The 22,448-nt window shown below is 38.6% G+C and overlaps 1 protein-coding gene and 1 long non-coding RNA gene across 5 annotated transcripts in view; one reads left to right on the top strand and one right to left on the bottom strand.

Annotated features, from left to right (window-relative positions):
- The window catches only part of DPP10 (dipeptidyl peptidase like 10), a 1,361,251-nt gene that overhangs the window by 739,702 nt on the left and 599,101 nt on the right, over positions 1–22,448 (top strand). The gene's annotated exons all lie outside the window — the stretch shown is intronic.
- Positions 6,129–21,899, bottom strand: LOC116596747. Its single transcript, XR_004288299.1, has 3 exons — positions 21,828–21,899; positions 18,055–18,060; positions 6,129–6,140 (listed from the first exon to the last, which is right to left on the bottom strand). It is a non-coding gene; the product is annotated as an uncharacterized LOC116596747 (long non-coding RNA).

A 22,448-nucleotide genomic window follows, 5' to 3' on the forward strand; every position in this document is an offset into this window, starting at 1 on the left:
GTTTGTGACACATTGGCCAAGCTGACCTTCAAAGGACATTCTCAGCTCTTTCCATGCTGCACTTGTAAGAGCTTAAAATAATTGTCAAGCCCCTGTTACCTGCTACCTTACAACAGGCTTTGAACACTTGCTATAATCTAGATGGCAAGGGACCAGAATGGACATTTATGTGTGAAGTTTAATACACTAATGCAAGGTGTTTAACACAATAGGAAATTATGCAGTGTTTCGCATTCTTGTCACTTAGTCTTGGCAGAAGCAGTGTCTCAGGTCCCCTCAGGAAGACAGCACTTCCTAATGAGACTTAACTGTGTTATGCATCAGAGAATTGTGTTGGTCAACTTTCTAGTACTGAGTTTTGGCATCTGATAAATCTGAATTGGGGTAGTGTCAGGTGCAGTCTTGAGGTGATAGTGTGGGTATTCATTGTATGTTCATCGTCACCAATGAGTGAGCAAACTCACATTGAAGAAGCAGCATGTACTTAGCAGATGGAGGTGCTTGGTCATTCAAAACTTGTCATACTCAGGAGGCATCATAGGGAATTTTAATTCTGATTCATGGGGGCTTCCAAGAAAGACCTGTCTTCAAGGTCCTGTAATCACTGTTCTCCTTATGTTTTATCATTGTTGTGTACTCTTAAAAATGTACTCATAATGTTATTTATGTTCTAGTAACATAAAAACACCATACCCCTCACACATGTGTAGAGATGAATACTTGGTTGGGTTTGCAGCTGTGGAAAGGAGAGGCTTGTTTTGCGTATGTCTTTTAAAAGTGTGACTGTGTTTCCAGATACTACCTTGAGCCTGTGTTTTTTAATTTTTTTATTTTTTAGAATTTATTTATTTATTTGACAGAGATCACAGGTAGGCAGAAAGGCAGGAGGAGAGAGTGACAGGTAAGCAGGCTCCCCACCAAGCAAAGAGTCCGAAGAGGGGCTCGATCCCAGGACCCCAGCACCCCAGGACCATGACCTGAGCCGAAGGCAGAGGCTTAACCCACTGAGACACCCAGGTGCCCCACTGAGCCTGTGTTTTCAGAGCTGGCCACTCAAGGAATTTGTGTGTATTCATGCTCTCAATTCTACTTATGTTCATGTGTTTCTGTGATTGCTGTAATGTGATACATACTGCCTCTGGCTGCATGGGAGCAAAGATGATTATTATCTTTGCTACAACCAAAAGTTAGGTAACGATGCCAACTTGTGGGACCTTGATTTTTCATTTGGAAGTGGTAGCTTTTTGATGTGTTGCCAGAATTCACAAGGCTGCGTCTCTTTTAGTTTTGCTGAGAGCGGTGTTCCTTCCCTTAATGACCCTGGCGATGTGTTTGGTGGCACTCCATCCTAAACAAAGCAGTGGGGCGAGTTCTCTAATTTTGTCTTGCTTTTCTTCCACATTGACTTGTGTACCAACAAACAGTACATCACTTACTTTATTACTTCCACTTCGGTGAAAAAGTGATTTTGCCGCCATGACAACCAAGTTTTTAATGGAACAAAAGCGTAGATAAAGAACACATCTTGAAAGGAATACACAGGAGCAATATTTCATGTCAATCTGAGGTGTTTTCAGCATTCAGGAAAAAATATGTCATTGAAGTGCCATTTTTTCAGGGACCAGATGTTCATTTTATTTATTAATTGTGGACAATTCATAAAGCGTAGCCATATTTTTCCTGAGATTTCCCCCTATGGTTTTCTAATTTATTTGAAATGTAGAAAAGAAAAATTTCAGCTGGAGCTGAGGAATTCGAGTTCACCTTACATGTATTTGATCACTGGAACATATTCTTCCCTCAGATGTCAAATGATTAACAGAACAAGTTAACATCTGCCTTGCTGGGTCTTGGATCTGCCTGCTTCCCATATTGGGGCTTGGTATGTTGACAGTGACCTATGAGGTTAGTTGTTCCTCACTTCTATCTTATGGAAGCTTATTTAAAATTATTACTATAAGATAATGTTTATCTTAAACACTTTTCAAGTAATTGGGATTTCAGGGGTGTCCCAGCAGCTCAGTCATTAAGCGTCTGCCTTTGGCTGAGGTCATGATCCCAGGGTCCAGCCCCACATCCCGGGCTCCCCGCTCTATGGAGATCCTGCTTCTCCTTCTCCCCCTACCCCTGCTTGTGTTCCCTCTTTTGCTGTGTCTATTTCTGTCAAATAAATAAATAAAATCTTAAAAAAAAAAAAAAAAGGAATTGGGATTTCAGAGTTTCCTGTATTGAAATATATTTGTAATTTGTCTTGTGTTGATATACAATAGCTACATTATATATATATATATATATATATATATATATATATATATATATATTTGAATACCAAAGCTACATTAAAAAAAAAAAATCCAGGGGCGCCTGGGTGGCTCAGTGGGTTAAAGCCTCTGCCTTCTTCAGCTCAGGTCATGATCCCAAGGTCTTGGGATCGAGCCCCGTATTGGGCTCTCTGCTCAGGAGGAGCCTGCTTCCTCCTGCTTCTCTGTGATCTCCGTCTGTCCAATAAATAAATAAAATCTTTAAAACAAAAATCCAATTTCCTTTCCTTTTATTGGGTAGCTTTCCCCATGAGAAAAGGACATGGTTTAAAAGATTGGCCTTTTACATTTATTATACCTTAAGTAAAATCAGGCCATGTCCTCTTGAAGATTGTGCAGGCGTGCACAAATCTTTATGAAGCTCTCTGCTTGTAACTCTCACTTTTCTCAAATATATAGAAGTGTGGATATGGTACACAGGCTAATTGTCCTGAAGAAGCTCATTGGAGGGGCACCCGGGTGGTTCCGTCGGTGAAGTGTCTGCCTTGTAACTCTGGTTGTGATCTCAGTGTCCTGCTGAGCAGAGACCCTTCTTCTCCCTCTGCCTCTGCCTGCTGCTCCCCCTGCTTGTGTTCTCGCTCGCTCTCTCCGTCAAATAAGTAAATAAAACCTTAAAAAAAGAACTTATCAGAGAGCACTTGGAAGAAAAAGCACAATAAAACTGAAACATAAAGTTAAATATAACCACATACACTGTTGAAATGTGTAGAGCTTCCTGGTGGGGGTTGCTTTATTGTTAACACTGGTAACTAAGTCACATCTTGAGCATGAGGATAACCTAGGAGGCTTAACCTAGGAGTGCTGAGGTGGTGGACAGTGTTGCAGGTAAATATGACACGGACAAGGTTTCATCGTGGCATGGACTTGAGAAACAGGAGGCAGAGATAAGTGAAGATCCGTATTTGGAATCAAATTTGCCTTCAGGACTTGCCAGAACAGTTTCACTTCACAAGTGGTCAAAATATCACTACTGAAAGTCAACCTCAACTACTTTTAGTCACTGTAATTCTACTCAGAATTCAAATTCTAGGGTAAGAGATCTTATTGGCTGTATCTTCAAGTTTTTTGGCATCTTATTTTCTATGCAACATTTCAAGACTACCATAAACCTTCAAGAGATGACTTGATTCTTCGCCAGAATTTGGGGTATTGGTAAATCTTAGCCATAAAATTTGGGAGTTGACTCAATCCATACCCAATTTGGATGAAGCAGTAGGACGCAGAGGTCAAGCATACTTGAAGTATGCTTATGAAAATGAATATTCTGTGGCATCTGTAGTGGGCATGATTCAGAATTCAGCTGGGTATACTGTAGAGCATATGTCTATATTCTTTAGGATCTTGTTACCAACTTTTGCGGCACTCCTCCAAGAGTAATTTTGCTAATACGTGGTATGCCTATGGTCATGATAAATGCTATTATTTCTCTGTGACATGTAATAGCTCATCTATGCAGGTTTTGCTCTTTGAAATATTTACTACTAAGTGATTAAGTGCAATTTCTCTTTAACTCTTTTTCTAAATTCCTCACTCCTCATCATAGCTTCATGATTGTTTTCTTGAAAATGATACATATAATTTCATCAAGATTAATGAAGATAGATAAGTCTGTTCTAAATGATTAGATGAAGACTTCAATGAGCTTTCCTCTGCTTAAAATCCTTCAGTTCTTCCTTTTGCCTTGAGTAAAAACCAAATTCCTTTTTAATGCTTTATAAGAACTGTTTAATACCCTAACACTTCTCTAACTCATCTCCTCAAATTCTCTCTTACTCTTGCCATTCAGCTTTTTGATACCACTGTAAGTTGTGGGGAAGGTATCAAATGTCTGTAGTCTCCGTTTGTGTGTGTGTGTGTAACTGTACACTAACATCCGGAAGATACTCACCTCTTACGCTTCTGTAGGTACACCCTGGAACTCTTGCTGTTCCTCAGACGTGCCTTTTTGGTTGTTGTTCCATTAGTCAGGACTTACCTTCTCTTAGACATCTTTGTGGAATGCTCCCTCAGCTGCTTAATGACTTTGATCAAATTACTTCTTGGTGATTCTGTCCCTGAAAGGATCTATTTAAAATTGCATTGCTTTCCTTCCAAGTACTCTTCATGTCTCTCCACAGCACTTCCTAATATACTGTATTTTACTTATTTAGTCTCTTTGGTTGTATCCCTTCCCCACCCACCACAGAACATATGTTCAGTAAGGACAAGGAGGTTTTTTTTGGTTCCTTTTTATTATCAAATCCCTAGCACCTAACTCAGATTCTGGCTTGGAGGGAGTGTTTAATAAATGCATGGTGAATGAATGAATAGAAGCCTTTTCTAAATAAGAGTCTACCATTATCGTTGCCTCTCAGAAAGTGGAACTTATGATAGTAAAAGATGGAAAAGCTCTCCTTCCTTGGTCTTTGAACCGGAAGCCTTTGATGTACTTGAAGCATTAAATGGAAGCAGATTCTAGTTTTCTTCTTTCATCTTTAAACATTTTCTTTTTCTTCCTTTTTTTCTTTTTTTTTTTTTTAAGATTTTATTTGTTTATTTAACAGAGAGAGAGAGATCACAAGTAGGCAGAGAGGCAGGCAGAGAGAGAGGGGGGAAGCAGGCTTCCCGCTGAGCAGAGATCCCAATGGGCTAGATCCCAGGACCTTGGGATCATTACCTGAGCTGAAGGCAGAGGCTGAACCCACTGAACCACCCTGGTACCCTCATCTTTAAACATTTTCAATCCATCTAAAAACATGCCCGAAACTAATGAAGGTGGTATAGACAATAGTAGTGCTAGTTAACTCATAACTTAATTACTAGTAATAATATAATAATAAGTAATATTTATTGAGGACATTAATTCTTAGACACAATTTTTAATTAAATAATATATTTTATCAAATTTATAAAAATATTAAATTTCTAAACAAACTTAGAGCTTCCAATGAGCAATCAGTTGATAATCTGATTATGCCTACTTGAGCTAGAATGGAAATTGGCCATAGAGATGTAGAGGAACTTGCCCAATTTTAACCCTCTAATAAAAAGAGTAGGTTCCAGATACCAGACAATGACCTACCTCAGAGTCCACACTTGAGCCCATATCCTCTACAGACCACTACTAACCACTACCTTATTGAGTGGAGTCTAGCTGGGGGATTTGCACAGGACTCTTTAATCTCTTGTTTGTTTGTTTGTGTGCTCCTATTTATATATATGTGTTTTCTATGTGGAATCTTGTATATTTGTATGTGGGTTTTACAAAAGCCACACATACTATGGAGAGTATGAGCGTCAGGTTAAGTTCTGTTGATGTTTTTCTGTTTTATTTTTTAATTCATTGAATTTGAAACACTGGGAATAAAAAGCTGTTATAACTATTAAGGTGTTGTCATCTGACTTTTTGTCTTCTACAGTGACAGAATCATGCTCTCTTAGTCATTTGAACATCTAGATGTTAGGTTTAGATGCCACAAATACCTGTGTGGACCTTTTTGTCCACACAGAGCCATGTAGCTCTGTGTTTATTTCAGTAAGTATTAGAGGGGAAATGTGTGATCCAGTAGGATGTGATGTTTTTTGGTTCTGGTGTTTGTTTTGTCCTCCTTTATGCCCATGCCCTTTTTACAAAATTGGTGTCTCTGTTCATAGCACGGTGTGTTTTTACGCTTGTTCATAGACTGAAAGGTGATTTAAGGAAAATAGTCATTATGTTATGATTTCCTTTACATTCATTGTCTTCACGGGATGGTCAAAAGATACGGATTTCGTAAGGCATACTTCACAGGTTGTAGATCTGAGTTTGAGACCCTGTCGACTAGTATATGAAACCCTCCACTTGGCACTTTTGAGATTAAACACTGTTCTGACACCCACAGTGTTTTAAAATAAGGCAGGAGGCTGGCCTCCTGCATGGCTGACCTTTAATCAAGAGGAACTATATAAAATGTCTCTAGAGTGGAATGACTGTATTCCAAACTTAGACTACACAGACATGACACCAGCTCTGGGTCCCATCACTATTTCTGGGCATCGGCTGTTGCATCTGAGAAGCAGAGTCCTTTTTGTTCCCCCACAGTTCATCTAGTTTGAAGCAAGAAAATTTAAGAGTGCAGCAAAACAAACTGCCTTTTCCAGCTGAACTCTATCTTCTCTGACAGATGGTTTGGTTGGACGTCTTTTCCATCCGAGCTGAGCTATATTTGAAGAATGAAAGCACTGAGAGAGATCATTTGTGGTATGGCAGCAGAGTTTCAAATAACCATTACTACTGCCAATCTTGGCTGTAATTCTTAGATTTTCACATAGGTATACAAGAAGCCCTGTGGTGAGATTAAACATTTAGCTAATGTTTTTTTCCCAAAGTCATTAAGCACCTAGCATTTAATCTTTTCCATAAGCAGATTAAAAATGATGGTTGATTAAGTAACAGCAAAGGATGATTCATTCAGAAAAATTGTGGCATACTCTTTGGTGTCTTTGGTAGAAAGGACTAAGTTATTATGCAGAGGAATAAGACTTTATAAGAGTATTATTTCTCTGTGCAGGTACAGCACTTATGAAGGTGTTAAGAAGGATCTATTTACTTTGCTAATTTAATTCTCTTCCGATTTCTCTTGTCAGTGCTTTTTCCATTTCAGCAAAGAATACTTCACCTAGGACTGGTCTTCTTAGTGCAGGTCAGGCTCTAGACCCTTTTGAATCCTGTATTCATGATCATGATTTCATTATTCTTTATCCTTGACTATTTGGGTCTTTCCACATAATGGGGGTTTATTTTTTTATACTAATTTAAACTAAGATGTTCATGACTGACTTGTTCAATATATTTGCATTTTCCTTTGAAGCTTTATCTCAAAGAAATAATGCTAATAGAGTAGAAGTAGGCATGTAAGTCAATTTGGAAATAAGAGAGGCACCTTTGTTCCTCAGCTCATAGGATTTACCTGGTCCTTGTTTAGATCCTCGTAAAAAAAAAAAAATAAATAGGAGCTCAGTCCTCATAAAATCTAAAAGATTTCTAAAGCTAAAGATAAAAGAAGAGACTGCTTTGAAACTATATCTTATCAATCCTCACCTAACGATCGCTCATGTTTTCCATGGAGCCAATTTGGTGGTTGCTTTGGAGACAGTTCAGATTTTTCATGTCACTTCTAAGTTAATGAAGTCTTAAACTAGGATCTACTTACCATGCCTATACATAAACAGCACTGGAGGTGAGTCCAAGGAAAAGAAATAAGAATGACTCCTTGAGGGAGAGACTCTTTTCAAAAGCCCATGGTACTCTTGAGGTGTATGGAAATCCTTTTTTTTTTTTTTTCTTTTTTCCATTTTGTCCCAATCTTTCTCCAAAACAGTGGAGCCATAAGTGAATAAAGTTGTTTGTTTGTTTGTTTTTTAATAGATTTTATTTATTTATTTGTCAGAGAGAGAGCGAGAGTGAGCACAACCAGGAGGATTAGGAGGCAGAGGGGGAAGCAGGCTCCCCACTGAGTAAGGAGCCCAATGGGGAGCTCTTTCCCAGGGCTCTGGGATCATGACCAAGCGGAAGGAAGATTCCCAACTGACTGATCCACCCAGGTATCCTAGTGAATAAAGTCAAGTCTTGATGTGTCCTAAGGATCAATATTTTTCCATATTCAGAATTGTTACCCCATCAGGAAAGTTTGAAGTTAAAAATCCTTCTTTGAAGAAGGAAAATACTATGGAATTACAGTATGGAAATGTCTTTCACGTTCCCTTACATTAGTGTCTCTTACTTCTTGGGGCGACTGGATGGCACAGTTGGTTAAGTGTCGGACTCTTCATTGTGGCTCAGGTCGTGATCTCAGGGTGGTGAGAACGAGGCCCACACTTAGTGCCGAGTCTGCTTAGTTTCTCTCTCACTCTCCCTCTGCTCCTCCCCCCCACGTGTTCTCTCTCTCTCTGTCTAAAATAAATAAATCTTTAAAGTTAAAAGAGTGAAATGTTCTGCTCTTACTTTTTTGGATGTGGCTCCTGTGTTTTATGAAAGACTTTAAATTCCATGTTAGTGTTTGTGCATTCCTAAAATGCTTATTACCAGGATTATTTTACATTTGTTCAAAACTCAGCCACAGATTCATAATTCATTTCTGTTATTTAATTAATTAAAAATTCAAGAAATAAAGGCCACTGATTTTAAAGTCAAGCACTTTTCTGTGTCCTAGCAACATAAAATACAACCTTTTCTGGTTTGTCACTAAAGGGAAGATGCCTGTTAATTAAAAATGGGAAAATCATGATTTTGTGGAATTGAACTGATGTCAGTTTTCTGAACACCCCGGAAATTTTAAGTTCATCTACTTCTGCTTCCTGTTGAAATTCTTTTTTATTTGCTTGTTTAATTGCATAGCTTCCATTTAAGTACTTCCACTGGACCTGTTTGCCTCTCTTTTTTCCTAGAAAGTCTGTATTTCTGACAGCTGTATTTATTTATGAGTGTTTCATTATATTAAGTCCAAGTTGGATTTCTTGCAACTTTTCCTGTTTCCTCAGAAGTAGACTGTCATGTGACACTTTCTCTGATGAGAAAAGAAATGTGTATCTGTCCAGTAGTGGATATGTGACTGTTAAGTACTTGGAATACGGCCAGGATGTTGAATAACTGAATTTTTTTTTTTTTTTGAACAATACTTAAAATATTTATTTATTTATTTACTTATTTATATTTTTTATTTCCAGCATAACAGTATTCATTATTTTTGCACCACACCCCGTGCTCCATGCAATCCGTGCCCTCTATAATACCCACCACCTGGTACCCCAACCTCCCACCCCCCGTCCCTTCAAAACCCTCAGATTGTTTTTCAGAGTCCATAGTCTCTCATGGTTCACCTCCCCTTCCAATTTACCCCAACTCCCTTCTCCTCTCTAACTCCCCATGTCCTCCATGCTATTTGTTATGCTCCACAAATAAGTGAAACCATATGATAATTGACTCTCTCTGCTTGACTTATTTCACTCAGCATAATCTCTTCCAGTCCCGTCCATGTTGCTACAAAAGTTGGGTATTCATCCTTTCTGATGGAGGCATAATACTCTATCCCCAGGGGTACAGGTCTGTGAATCACCAGGTTTACACACTTCACAGCACTCACCAAAGCACATACCCTCCCCAGTGTCCATAATCCCACCCCCTTCTCCCAAACCCCCTCCCCCCAGCAACCCTCAGTTTGTTTTGTGAGATTAAGAGTCACTTATGGTTTGTCTCCCTCCCAATCCCATCTTGTTTCATTGATTCTTCTCCTACCCACTTAAGCCCCCAAAGGAAACAGTTAACAAAATCAAAAGACAACTGACAGAATGGGAGAAGATATTTGCAAAGGACATATCAGATAAAGGACTAGTGTCCAGAATCTATAAAGAACTTAGCAAACTCAACACCCAAAGAACAAATAATCCAATCAAGAAATGGGCAGAGGACATGAACAGACATTTCTGCAAAGAAGACATCCAGATGGCCAACAGACACATGAAAAAGTGCTCCATATCACTCGGCATCAGGGAAATACAAATCAAAACCACAATGAGATATCACCTCACACCAGTCAGAATGGCTAAAATCAACAAGTCAGGAAATGACAGATGCTGGCGAGGGTGCGGAGAAAGGGGAACCCTCCTACACTGTTGGTGGGAATGCAAGCTGGTGCAGCCACTCTGGAAAACAGCATGGAGGTTCCTCAAAATGTTGAAAATAGAACTGCCCTATGACCCAGCAATTGCACTATTGGGTACTTACCCTAAGGATACAAACGTAGTGATCCAAAGGGGCACATGCACCCGAATGTTTATAGCAGCAATGTCCACAATAGCCAAACTATGGGAAGAACCTAGATGTCCATCAACAGATGAATGGATCAAGAAGATGTGATATATATACACAATGGAATACTATGCAGCCATCAAAAGAAATGAAATCTTGCCATTTGCGACAACATGGATGGAACTAGAGCGTATCATGCTTAGCGAAATAAGTCAAGCAGAGAAAGACAACTATCATATGATCTCCCTGATATGAGGAAGTGGTGATGAATAACTGAATTTTTTATTGAATATTAACTAAACTAAATGAAAATAGTCATACATGGCTAGTGGCTGCTGACTGGTAATGTGGTATAGAAACACTGCTTTCTTCAGGGGATTATGGCTCTACAGGCAACAGACTACACACACCCTTTTTTCACGTAATTTTGAGGAAAAAAAAAAAATCTTGGTGTTAATACTTAACTCTTGCACAGAAATAAAGGCATTGAGAAAATCTCAGTATGTCCAGCTCAACTTTAGACTACTTTATAGTAATTGATCAAGGAATAGATGGGTACAGAAGGAGTAGAGGGGGAGGTGAGAGAGGGCATTAGGACAGCCAAGCAGGAGCAGTAACTTGACTGCAGTGACTAAGTTCTGTCTTCCACAGGAATGGATGGGTCTTCAGTACAAGCGGTATGGTTGGTTTGCAGCCTAGACTTAACTTTTGGTCTATTCGTCCTTCAAATTTTTTCCCCCAAGTTGTTGCCAGTGTAAATTCAAAAGGCCCTTGTCGCTTCTCAGATCTCTATTGAAGATTCAGTTCTGTAAGTGTGATACTAAGGTGAGAAGGTGGAGGGCCAAGCATGTAAGTATATACTTGTCTTTTGTCTTTTATATGATTTTTCTCCATTCCTAATTTCAGGGTGAACAGATTGTAGAGGGAGATGCTGAGTTGCATCATTCTGAGCTGAGCTGAACTGATGAGAACTAATGGTGATGTCCTTCTCCCAGATTACAGCACTTCACTTTCAGCTTTACGCAACTAGTGTAGCAGTGCTCCTGCTCTGGGGGGGCGGGGAAAGGGTCAGGGGGCAAACCGAAAGACACATATATGTACACACACACACACACACACACACACAATACCATGGTGTTGGCACTTTTGGCCTCTCATTTCTCTTCTTGAACTGCTCTGTGACATACCTGAACCTCTCTCTCCAAACACAACATTCTTTATACTATACAGTATATCTTGTCATGTTTACTTCTGGTTAATTTTTTTTTCTCCTCTATGTCCAAAAATAATTCTTTCTCTGCCTACAAAGTTTACTGTAATTCTCCTATTAAAGCAGTTCACTCTCAGAAGTGAGTAAGTCCTCAAGGTTAAGCATAAAAACCATAGAGAAATTTTATCATTCAAGGGAATATCTAAATGATGAACGTCTGCAGGAGTGAGTGACTTTGAGCAGAAAAGATTTCCCTTCCCTAATTTGAGTTTTCTTCAGTTAATCTGATTTGACCTGATTTTAGATTACTTGTAAAGAAAAAGAAAGCTAAGGGCACCGGGTGGCGCAGTTGGTTAAGCATCCAACCCTTGATTTCAGCTCAGGTCTTGATCTCAGGGTCATGAGATCAAGCCCTGTGTTGGGCTTGTTCTGGGTTAGGGTCTGCTTAGGATTCTGACTCTCTCCCTCTCCCTCAACCTCCCCTCTCCAACACCTATCTTTCTTTCCCTGCCTCTCTCTCAAAACAAACAAACAAACAAACAAAAATCCCAACTAATTAGGGAAATTATTTTCTACAGTTCAAAATCCATTATGTCTCATCAACCTGTCTCTGCTTAAAGCTTTGCATAAACTGTAGTCTCCTGAAACACCAAGTGACCACTTCTGATTTAGGCACAGTAGAAAAACATGTAGCACAGGTAAGGTAATTTAACTTGCTGTAGGGAAGTCTTTATTGAGGCATACACCAAGAACTGGACATGCGTCTGACATTGTCCTCAGCATTCAAGGAATTAAAAACACAAAGCCTCTGACAGGCACAGTATAGACTACCAGGGCTGTGTCGATCCAACATGCAGTTGTGGCGAATTCTATGCTAGTAACAGAGAAGAATCGACTAACTCCTGAGACAAACAGTACTTTAGAAACCATTGCATTCACATAGACTCTAATCTGCAAACAGCCCACAAAGCAGGTTATTACCACCTACTTTGTATAACTGAGGATCCCGAGGCTCAGAGCAGTGGCCTCTGTGGATGAAACCTTGGGCCCTGATGCTGGCTGGAGAAACAGAGAAGAAGGTATCCACACTCTCAGGGCAAACAAGTCATAAATGAAGAAGTGGCTTAGTTTCTTCTCCCTGCCTCCTATTGGATAGTGGTATCTCCTTCTCCAGGGAGCAGAGACTGTATCAGTGAGAGGAATCCAAATGGGGAGGAAACAACTTCTCATTCCTGGAGGACACTAGTGTACACTTTTTTTTTTTGTTTTTTTTTTGTTTTGTACACTGTTTTTTAATGGGACCATGAGGACAAGGAAATGTTTGTCCCTCCCCAGTGACTGGGCTGCTTACCAGATATATTAGTTAGGTAAATATGTTAGTGTGAGATAATGTAATAGATGCCATAGGAAACCTACTGCATTTTTTTTTTAATTTTTTATTTTTTATAAACATATGTTTTTATCCCCAGGGGTACAGGTCTGTGAATCACCAGGTTTACACACTTCACAGCACTCACCAAAGCACATACCCTCCCCAATGTCCATAATCCCACCCCCTTCTCCCAAACCCCCTCCCCCCAGCAACCCTCAGTTTGTTTTGTGAGATTAAGAGTCACTTATGGTTTGTCTCCCTCCCAATCCCATCTTGTTTCATAATATTTTATATATTTATTTCTCAGAGAGAGAGAGCACAAGCAGGGGGAGCGGCAGGCAGAGGGAGAAGCAGGCTCCCCAGTGAGCAAGGAGTCCGATGCGGGACTCAATTCCAGGACCCTGGGACCATGACCTGAGCCAAAGGCAGATGCTTAACTAACTGAGCCACCCAGGCATCCCCCTGCTGAATTTTTTTTTTTTTTTTTAAATAATCTGTGTTACCTTAAACTGGTGTTTTCTGTTATATGGTTAGTAAGTATTCTCAGAACAAGAGTTTCATGAACAAAGAGTTCTATTTACAGGTACATATGGGAGACGCTTCCTCCTAGATTCTTCCTATTCAATATTCTGAAAAGACTGTAGTGGAGAAAACATCTGATTTTGTTTAAAACATTTCTTCCCACATTTGACAGTGGAACCATGTGGGTTTTCTTTTCCCCTCTTCTGAAGCCAATCTATTAACATAACATTTCTACAGAGCACCTTCAGAAGCATTTCATTAAACTAAAGGGATGAGTGATGTGGAAAATTCAGGCAAATTTATGGATCCTAGTGGGGTTGGGGAAACAAGGTGGCTTGGAGGCAACCATTTCTACCTCTGTTTAGTGGCGTCTGGTATTGAGTGGGTTGTGTTATCTATTTTTCTGAGGTAGTAGAACCAATTGGCTTTTCATTTATTCTGTGAATGCCAAGCAGTGTTAAGTATGAAAGTTAAAGGTTAAGCATGTGCACATTATTTGCTTAATCTAGATGCAGGCCAGGCTCAAAGAATTATGTGACATGAATGAGCAGGTTGAAGGTGGTGTCTCTCTCACAGTCTCCCAGTATGTGATCTTGAGATTTGTAAAACTAGAAAAGAACATGACTGAACAATTACGGTTATGGGAGATTTTTTTCCAACTGCCAAGAAGTGTTCTGTTGACTGTTCCAGACTTTTCAAAGTGCTGTAACTTCAACATTCGAACCTCCTTTTTGTATGCATAATAAACATTTCTGCTCCGTGTAATTTTAACTAGACTAAAGGATGCTTACCCTATCCAGATACCAGCTGTTGAAGCAGCAACTTTCAAATGATTTTGCAGATCGGCAAACACATTATATCATTGTGGGTTTTGCAGCTGTCTCTTCAGTTAGGCCTGCTTTGCTTTTTGCAGAGTAACTTGTGTACAGTTACAGAAGAGTATTTGTTTTCCTCTAGCAGCCTTGGCAATTAGTGCTCTCCTAGTTCCAGTTTTTCTCCAGTGCAATAGGTACTCTACTGTGAGCCATTTACAAACCAAGGTAACGACTTCAAGTTTTTTTTTTAATTTTATTTATTTATTTGACAGACAGAGATCACAAGTAGGCAGAGAGGCAGGCAGAGCGAGACTAGGAAGCAGGCTCCCTGCTGAGCAGAGAGCCCGATGCGGGGCTTGATCCCAGGACCCTGAGATCATGACCTGATCTGAAGGCAGAGGCTTAACCCACTGAACCACCCAGGCGCCCCAGGACTTAAAGTTTTTAAAGCACAATTACAAGAGAAAAATAAAGGGAAGAAAGGAAAACCTCTTTTCCTGGCTTAAATCATTTCAAAATTAATAAGAATTTGAGTTCCTCTTGTGTTGAAGGCACTCTGCTAATTGCTTTACAGCCTTTGAGTAGTTACTAGTGTAAGTTAGTTGGATCGTAGTGGGGAAGGTGGCGCTAAGGAGCACCCAGACTCCCAGATGAGGGAGCCCTGTCATTTCAATGCAGTGGAAGGACACCTGGTGAGACTGGAGCAAAGAGGCCCAAATCAGAGGGTCTTAAGGTGAAACTCGGAACACAGCAGGTAGATTGTGGAGGGCTGTGCTGAGGAGCTTGGGATGGGGCCTGATGCAATGGAAAGGAAGACTTGGGAGGATTTTCAGCAGGAGACACCCAAGTCAGATTTGCATTTCTAGGGGAAGATGACTCAACAGAGTGAGGAGGATAAATTGGAGAGTTAGGCTAGATGCAGGGAAACTGTTGGGGATGTTAACGCTTCTTATGTAACAGTGGGTTGTCAAGAAGGGGACAGTGGAGACAAATGGAGAGTCCCAAGGGTGTCCATAGGTGCATTTATTAGCAGTTACAAGCTAAGAATGATAGAATTTGGGGGCTAGAAAGTCCACTAATCCAAGACTTTGGTTTAAAATGTGGAAACTGGGGCACCTGGGTGGCTCAGTGGGTTGAGGCTCTGCCTACATTTTGGGTCATGATCTCGGGGTTCTGAGATCGAGCCCCACATCGGGCTCTCTGCTCAGCAGGGAGCTTGCTTCCCCCTCTCTCTGCCTGCCTCTCTGCCTACTTGTGATCTCTATCTGTCAAATAAATAGACAAAATCTTTTTTAAAAAATGTGGAAACAGTCTCAGGACAATTCAATCACCTTGCTAAAACTTTAGGGCTCCTTAGTGGCAAAGCTAGGCTCAGAATCCATGTCTCTAGGGAAACTTTGCTTTATAGCATGTCTACATTGTGATTGTATTTTGTATTTTATTACCTTCATTTAGCCTTAACTGCATAGTATTGAGTAAAAGAGTAATTTCTTCTAATATCATTATAAACTGCCAGAAGGAGGGGTACCATCCTAGAGGGGAAGTGTTAAATGGCAGCTGTCTCTGCCTCTGCCTCAGCCTCTAGCTACTTGACTTTGAGCAATGCATTCATGTAGCTCTAAAATCGGCTTCACCTCCTGTACTCTACCATTCTCTCTTGTCTCCATTATTCATGAAGCAAGTATTGATCATGGCCCATGTTCCTGAGATCTTAGTAGGTGCTGGGTATGCACAGTGACTGTAGCTCTGTCCTTGAGGTCCTTGGAGCAGGACAGTGTGCAGGCTAGCAGGTGAGAAGAAACGGGGAGGCTGCTCAGTCTGCAGCCACAGAAATGGGACATCCAGCTCTCTCTGAAGAGTCAGGAGCCGCTTCCCAGGCTTGAAACTTAATATCAAGGGCCATGCCAACATCACAGTTTCAGATAGTTTAGCAGTGTAGATTTAGGAGGAAATTGACAAAGCTATAAAAATAATATAACTCATTTTTTGCACCTGACACTTTCAGTTGGTTGTGACATACTTCTGAAACCCTTTGTAGGGTTGGCCTTACAGACAACAGATCAGTTCTCAGGCTAGAGAACTGAGTCAGTGTAAATTGCTACCATGTCAAAACGTCGAATGACTCAGGCCAGACCTCAGTCTTCAGTTGTGAGGATGATACTTATTTCTGAGGCATTCTTTTCTATCCTAGACTACACTGTCCTGACCCCAAGGAGGCATCTGTGATCTTGAACACCTTTCCCTAACTTTAAGGTATGGTTGAAGGCAACCCTTCTCAATTTTAGGAAAATGTTAGTGCCTAATGAAACCCACATTCTGTTCAAGGGGCCAGATATGCCTCTGTAGGGAACACGAGCATCCTGGCAGAAAATGAAGCTGTGTACAGATCTTATCTTCAGTACTCACTCATTCTTCAATTGCTTTTATCAGACAAATTTGTGTATAAGTGTAAGATATGTGCATTTGCTTTAATAAATGCATATATCTAATATATAACATACAAAATTAACATAAATATATATTTATAATGTCTAATACAGTAGTGTATATTATATTTATATGTCTGTACTTGAAATGTTCTATAGCTAGGCTTAAACATGAAAAGTCTTGGCATGTGAGATAGCAGTAATCTCATTCAGTTGCCTTCTTGCCAAAGTAGACTTTTCTCTGTGGGGTTTGATTCTCTAGTATTGCTTTCTTATCACTTTCTTGTTTTTTTTGTTTGTTTGTTTGTTTTTTGGTCCATTGTAACTTGCTTGCTTGTAACTTACAGGTTGTTTTACTCTAATCATCTTGCTTTTGTTCTTGTTCTTCTGAGCAAGCAAACCTAAATTCTGGGCAATGTGATCTTGTAGCTCAGAACAGCAAAGAAAAAATAAGCAACACCATAACCGTAAGGAAGAAATGGTGTGTCCTGGAAATGAATTCCTATCAGAGCAGATGCAGAAAGAAGCTGCTTCTCTGGCAGGAACAAGAAGAGCTACAGCTGTCTCAACGTTTATATTTCATAGATTTAGTGAGACTGATAGTAACACAGATTAAAAAGCACTACATTTCTATGATCTAGAGAAGATTAAATAAATCCAAGCAATACGAAAAGAAATACTCCAGACATTTATATTTTAATGAAATTTGTTTATTTTGCGTACAGCAATCCAAACTATTTAAGCAGTGTTGTAAATCTGATAAATCTGTACTTCAAGGATTAATAGGTAATGACATGAACAGTACTGTTCGTTAACTTCAGCATCATTTTGCTAAATTCTGTGTGCTATTCAGAAAAATGGGTTCTTGGTTTCCTTTGTTGATCTTATTAATGTTTTGCTGCCCTTTTGTTTTAGAATGTAAGATTTCCAATGAAACTTTATCTTTTAAAAATATTAATACTGCTGGTATAGTTAGCAAATGCTATTATTTTAGTTTCAGGGAACAATATAGTGACTCATCAATTCTGTATATTACTCAGTGCTCGTCATGATAAATGTACCCATTAATCCCCTTCACTTATTTCACCCAACCCCCCTCCCAACTCTCTACTGATGACCATTAATTAGTTCTCTATAGTTAAGAATCTGGTTTCTCTCTTTTTTCATTATTTGTTTCGTTTCTTAAATTCCACATATGATTAAAATCATATCGTATGTGTCTTTCTCTGACTGACTTATTCCATTTAGTATACACCTTCTAGATCCATTCACACTGTTGCATACAGTACAATTTAATTCTTTTTTATGGTTGAGTAATATTCCATTGTATATATGTGCTACATCCTCTTTATCCATTCATCTTATTAATGGACATGTGGTTACATTCATAGTTTGGTATTATAAATAATGCTGCAGTAAACATGGAGGTGCATATATTTTTTCAAATTAGTGTTTTTGTATTCTTTGGATAAATACCCAGTAGTACCATTACTGGATCTTGTGGTACTTCTATTTTTAATTTTTCGAGGAACTTCTGTACTGTTTTCCATAGTAGCTGCCCTGGTTTGCATTCCTATCAATTGTACTCGATGGTTCCTTTTTTCTCCATGTCCTCACCAGCACTTGTTTCTTGCAGATTGGGTACTAACCCTTTATTGGATATGCCATTTGCAAGCATCTTCTTTGATTTAGTGGGCCATCTTTTCATTTTGTTGGTGGTTTCCTGCACTGTGCAAAAACTGTTTATTCTATGTTGAATAAAAGTGGTGAGAGTGGACATCCTTGTCTTATTCCTGATCTTAGGGGAAAAGCTCTCAGTGTTCCACCATTGAGTATCATGTTAGCTGTGAGTTTTTCCATACATGGCCTTTATTAAGTTGAGGTTAAGATCACCGTAAGAAATTTTGGTAAGTGTTGTTATCATGAACTGATGTTCTACTTTGTTGAATGCTTTTTCTCCATCTGTTGAAATGATCACATGGTTTTTATCCTTTCTCATGTTGATTGATTTATGAATATTGAATCACCCTTGCATCCCAGGAATAAATCCCACTTGATTGCACTTCCCTGACAATGAGTGATGTTGAGCATCTTTTCATTTGTCTGTTGGCCATCTGTAGGTCTTCTTTGGAGAAATGTCTGTTCATACCTTTGGCTCCTTTTTTAAATTGGATTATTTGTGGTTTATTTATTTATTTATTTATTTATTTTTGTGTTAAGTTGTATAAGTTCCTTATGTAGTTTGATACTAACCCTTTATTAGATATGATATTATTGAGTATTTTCTCTCATTCAATAAGTTACCTTTTAGTTTTTTTGATTGTTTCTTTGCTGGGCAGAAGCTTTTTATTTTGATGCGGTCTTAATAGTTTATTTTTACTTTTGTTTCCCTTGCCTCAGGAGACATATCTAGAAAAATGTTGCTCTGGCCTGTGTCAGAGAAATTAATGACTAAGCTCTCTTCAATGATTTTTGTGGTTTCAGGTCTCATATTCAGGTACTTAATCCATTTTGAGCTTAATTTGGTGTAAGAAAGTGGTCCAGTTTCTTCTTTTGTATGTTGGTGTCCAATTTTCTTAATACCATTTGTTGAAGAGACTGTCTTTTTTCCCAGTTCATGTTTTTGCCTCCTTTGTTGAAGATTAATTGACCATATAATCAGGGGTTTATTTCTGGGCTCTCTATTTTGTTTCATTGATTTGTGTCTTTTTCTGTGCTAGTACCATTCTATTCTGTTTATTCAGCTTTGTAATATAACTTGAAATCTGGGATTGTGATACCTCTAGTTCTGTTTTTCTTTTTCAAGATTGCTTTGGCTATTCAGGTCTTCTATGATTCCATGCAAATTTTAGATTTATTCTAGTTCCATGAAAAATGCTGTTGGTATTTTGATAGGGATTGCTTTGGGTAGTTTGGCCATTTTAACAGTATTTTTTCTTAAAATCCATGAAAATGGAATGTCTCTTCATTTCTTTGTGTTGTCTTCAATTCTTTTCACCAGTATTTTATAATTTTCAGAGTATGGGTCTTTCTCCTCCTTAATTTAAGTTCATTCTTAGGTATTTTATTATTTTGGTACAATTTTAAATGTGGATGCTTTCTTAACTTCTCTTTCTGCTACTTCCATTATTAATGTATATAAATTTAATGGATTTTTCTTTATTGATTTTATATCTTTATACCTTACTGAATTTGTTTATCAATTCTAGTAGTTTTTTGATGGAGTCCCAAGGGTCTTCTTTATATAGTGTCATGTCATTTGTAAATAGTGAAAATTTTACTTATTCTTTAGTGATTTGGATGTCCTTTATTCTTTCTTGTCTGATTGCTGTGGCCTGTAGTTTCTCATAATATTCTTTTATAATCCTTGTATTTCTGTGCTGTTAGTTGTTATTTGTCCTCTTTCACTTCTGATTTTGTTTATTTGAGGCATTTCTCTCTTTCTCCTTCTCTCTTTTCTGAAGTCTGTTGAAAGGTTTAACAATTTTGTTGGTCATTTCTAACAACCAGCTCCTGGTTTTATTGATCTGTTCTATTGTTTTTTCTTTTTTGTTTCTGTTTTTGTTTTTTAGTTTCTATTCTTATTTCTTCTCTTTATTATTTCCTTCCTTTTACTGGTTTTGAGCTTTGTTTATTCTTTTTCTCACTCTTTTAGGTGTAAGGTTAGGTTGTATATTTAAGATTTTTCTTGCTTCTTGAGGTAGGCCTGTATTGCTATAAACTTCTCTCTTAGCAATAGCTTTTGCTCATCCCAAAGATTTTCTTTCAACCATTGTATTTTTATTTTTATTTGTCTCCATGTATTTTTTTAAATTTCCTCTTTGATTTCTAAGTTGGCCCATTCATTATTTAGTAGCATGTTATTTAAAGTCCTTGTCTTTGTGCTATTTCCTGATTTTTTTCTTGTGATGTTACTATGTTTCATAGGGTTGTGGTTGGAAATGGTGTCTAGTATGACTTTGATCTTTTCTGAATTTCTGGAGACTTGTTTTGTGGCCTAATATGTGATCTGTTCTGGAGAATGTTCCACGTGCATTTGAAATGAATGTGTGTTCTCCTGTTTTAGGGTGGTATGTCTGAATGTATCTGTTAGGTGTATCTGGTTCAATGTATCATTCAAAGCCATAGTTTCCGTATTGATTTTTTGTTTAGATTATTGGTCCATTTGATGTAAGTGATGTAAAGTCTCCTACTATTATTTTATTATTATCGATCAATTCTTTATGTTTGTTAACTGTTATATGTATTTGGGTGCTCCTATGTTGGGTGCATAAATATTTACAATTTTTATATCTTCTTGGATTGTCCCCTTTATAATTATATGGTATTCTTCTTTGTCTCATTATATTCTTTGATTTAAAGTCTGTTTTGTCCAATATAAGTATTTCTACCCCAGCTTTCTTTTCATAGCCATTTGTGTGATAAATACTTCACTTTCAATCTTCATGTGTCTTTAGGTCTGAAATGAATCTCTTTTGGGCAGCATACAGATGAGTCTTGATTTTTTTTTTTCTTTTCATTCTGTCACCCTGTGTCTCTTGATTGGAACATTTAATCCATTTATATTCAAAGTGATTATTGATAGGTATGTACTTACTGCCATTTTGATACTTGATTTTTGGTTGTTTTGTAATTCTGTTCCTTTCTTGCTCTCTTCTCTCATAGTTATGAGAGTATGGCTGTTTAGTGGTAATGAATTCCTTTAATTTCAGTTTGGGAAACTATTTCTCCTTCTGTTCTGAATGGTAGTCTTTCTGGATAGAGTAGTCTTGGCTGTGGGGTTTTTTTTCTTTAGCACTTTTAATATATTATGACACTCTCTTCTGACTTGCCAAGTTTCTGTTGAAAAATCTGCTGAAAACCTTATGGGGTTTGGTATGTAACTGGTATGTAACAGTTTTATTTTCTCTTGGTACTCTTAAAATTCTTCCTTTAACATTACTTGTTGCCATTTTAATTACTATGTGTCTTGGTATAGGACTCCTTGGGTTGAATTTTTGGGGGGATCTCCATGCTCTCTGGATCTAGATTTCTGTTTCCTTCCCCAAATTTGGGAAGTTTTCAACTATTATTTCTTCAAATAAATTTTCTTCTCCCTTTTCTCTTTCTTCTCCTTCTGGGACTGCCTATAATGTGGATGTTATTATCCTTCATGGTGTTGCTGAGTTCCTTTTATCTATTCTCACTTTTTTATTATTCCTTTCTCCCTCTCCTGTTCACTTTGATTGCTTTCCATTGTTCTATTCTCCAGGTCTCTGACCTCTTCTCCTGCCTCTACTCTACTATTCACTCCATGTAGTGTGTTTTTAATTTCATTTATTGAGTTCTCCATCTCTGATTGGTTTTTTCTTTATGTTTTCTCTCTCTTTGTTAAGGGTCTCACCGAGGTCTTCCACTCTGAAGTCCAGTAAGTATCTTTATGACTGTTGCTTTAAATTCTCTATTGGGCATATTACTTATCTCTTTTTCACACAAGTCTCTTGCTAAGATTTTGTCCTGCTCTTTCATTTGGGTTATTCTTTTGTCCCTCCTTCTGTCTATATCTGTCTGTTCCTCTGTGTTAAGACAGATAGTACATCTCTTGCTCTTGAAAGTAATGGCCTTATGAGGGAGAGTTCCTGTAGTGCACTACTGTGCGGTGTCCTCTGTTCACCAGAACCTGGTGCTTCAGGGATTTTTCTGTGTGTGCTGTGTGTGCCCTACTGTTGCCTTAAGTCCAGTCATCTGCAACGGCTTTCTTTGCCTATTGTGGTTATAGATGGATACCTGGTCCCTGTGTTGTTAGCTGGCCAGTCTGAGGCCACCGTGGGCCTGAGTTGAGTCAGATCAAGCATTTGCCAGAAACAGAGCAGCACAAAAATGCAGGATGCTTTCCCCATATGGTCCCCCTGAGAAGCTTTCGTTGGTGTTCAGGGCCTACAGTCAGACCAGCTGTCTGCTCCTGGCCCTCTGCTTGGGCGACGGTCTGGTTATTGTGTGTAGTGATCTTCCCTTTTCCTGGAGAGTCACTTTGGTAG

Source organism: Mustela erminea, chromosome 8 (genome assembly GCF_009829155.1).
Source record: "Mustela erminea isolate mMusErm1 chromosome 8, mMusErm1.Pri, whole genome shotgun sequence".
NCBI classification, from domain to species: domain Eukaryota; kingdom Metazoa; phylum Chordata; class Mammalia; order Carnivora; family Mustelidae; genus Mustela; species Mustela erminea.